This window comes from Pseudophryne corroboree, chromosome 1 (genome assembly GCF_028390025.1).
Source record: "Pseudophryne corroboree isolate aPseCor3 chromosome 1, aPseCor3.hap2, whole genome shotgun sequence".
Lineage (NCBI taxonomy): Eukaryota > Metazoa > Chordata > Amphibia > Anura > Myobatrachidae > Pseudophryne > Pseudophryne corroboree.
In genome coordinates, this window is record NC_086444.1 from 380,692,414 (window position 1) to 380,695,047 (window position 2,634).

Sequence of the window (2,634 nt, forward strand, 5' to 3'; positions counted from 1 at the left end):
TGAGAGGATGTTTCAATGTTTGGAAGAATGGGTCATAGAGCTTATGAGTGTAGTCTATCCTTAACTATTAGAAATAGTCAGAATAGAGGAGGTTTGGACCAGGTAAACCAATGGAAGAGGCCTGAGACCTGTTCACCAGCCTTCTAGAAATAGGTATGAGTGCAATGGGGTGTACTTACTGTATATAGACAGGTTTATTGATATACAGAAAACATCTATTTTCCATAGCACAGGATAATAAGCACATAAGTTTTAGAGGGCAGCCATCTCAGATATATTCTAAGAGACTCTTCTTTACCTGGCACACATTCACCGTTGATGTGTCTGAGGCTGGAGTACTTTGCTTCATTTTTTTATGACTCTCAATGCAATGAGACCAGGTTCAAGCCATTACAGCGTGGTTCCTCTGCTGGGCTGTCTGCAATCACTATATGGCAGCATAATTTTTATAAGCTTTAGCAGCTCTTCAGGCTTATTTGCTTTCCTTGCCCATGCTTTTTGAAGTGGAAAAGCTGCAGGGTATTTGCTCTCAATCTGGAGCCTCAATACTGAGCAGCCACTCAAAGCAACATCATGGTATTCTTACAGAATCTGTGTGCTTTTTAACTGTATTTCCATGGTACGTCTTCCTCCAGGAGAGGAGTTAACTGAAATGGAATAACAAAGCTAATCTGCTATTTATGTAGCATGATTGATTAACTAAGTTACGTTCCAGGCAAACCCCAGGTCAGCAGAGCATGACATAGCTTTAAGAGGAATACATATGATTTACCGGTGGGCGGGATGCCGGATGTCATATCCCAACAGCGGCATCCTGCCCACCAGAATGCCGGAATCGGGGGAAGTGCTAAGAGTCCCCATGCAGGCTCGGTGGCTTGCTGCACTCGCCACAGGATGTATTCCCACTCTATAGTTTTCTTTAACACACACGAGTGGGAATAGTCCTGTTTAGCCGGGATTCTGGCTAGCAGTATTGCCGGCTGTGGGGATTCCGGCATCGGTATACCAACCGCCGTGATCCTGACAGCCGGCAAATTGGATGGATCCCATTTAAGGTATATCTGTTTTGTTTTTTTATTAACTGATCCTCACTAATTAGCAGGAATCCCTGTATTAAGGAAATCACAGGATTGTGCACTAGTGTTCCCAAAAAGCCGTCAGCCAAGGAAGCAGTTTCTGGGGCAGACGCATTAAGCATTGTTGATGCAACCTACAGTATATTCCTGTAATAAAGCTGCTGTTTCATTTTATAATAATACTTTTCATGTACAGTGTCTGAAAGCCCTGGAACATGTAGAGAGAAGGGAGGTTTTCATTATTGTTCATCTATGTCTTTATAAAAAAAGATGTAGATGAGAACTTTGTATTTACTGTAGGTTGCAGCCAAATGAACAATAAAATACAGTGTATTTTCTATTATATTTATATTATTGGACAGTTCATCAGTTGACACAGCACAACCGCCTACTGTGATTTACCTACTAGGCTAATTGAAACTATTCACAGCAAACAGCATTTTTCTTTTCTTTTTTTTAGAGAGGGCTTTTCCATTCCCATTTGGCCTCATTATTTTCAACCAGAGGCATGCTCACCTATTATAATAACCAGATAAAATGTAAGACACGAAGCACAGTATGTTTGAGTCAGTAACTTTCACAAAAACCCTGTTTATTTTAAGCTCAATTTAAAAGCTGGAAACAGAGGTCATGCAGATTCTGTAACAAACCAGTTTGATGATTTCACATTGAAACAATTAAATAGTTTATAATCTCTTTACAAAGCCTGACTACCTAATCAGGTCTCTGTGCCAGAGCTGCCTGCTCTGAATGACATATACGTTAAAAGGCTCTCTCAGACAGTTGATTGAGAGTGATCGATATAAAAGAAGTCTGAAGGATCTGGCATTTAATTTCGGTCTTTAGAGGAGGAAATGAGAATCTTCCTTTACCAAAGCTCTGAAGGGTTTCTGTTAAAAAGACATACTATACTGTATGAGAAATTGTCCATAGCCTGTGTTAATATTAAAATATTAATTCAAGAATGCTGTGACCAATAGCTGCTAATCAGGTTTCTTTTCGAGTCAGTCAATGACTCGTGTGGTTTGTAGATGGTATTGCCACATTTGTGCCATACATTTGAATTGTGTGTTAGAAAAGTGTCTTACTGTACAATACAATTTTAGTTAGCAATAACTTAAAGTCATGTTAGCGATATGCATGGAAAGCAATATACAACAATCTGTGTACAAATCAGCTGAATAAAATACATGATGCACCTGGATTGTTTCATTAATAAAATATATCCACCATACATTTCTTCACCCCTCTGTAGCATGTTACCATGTTAAGGGGATAGATCTGTGAGTACTGGGGCCAGAAATATTTTGGATATCATATTTTTCTGTATTTTTGAATATTTGCATACCACAATGAAATATCTTGTGGATGGGTCTCAAGTCTAAACCCAGAATTAATTTATGTTACACATACATCTTATTCACACAGCCTGATAGTAAGTTTATAAAACACTAGCTGAATACCCTGCTTCACTACAGGATGAGGATGGTAAATTATAATTATAGTTGTTCGTTAATTGATGTTGGTTGGAGATCTAGTATATAGGCATATCTTGCTT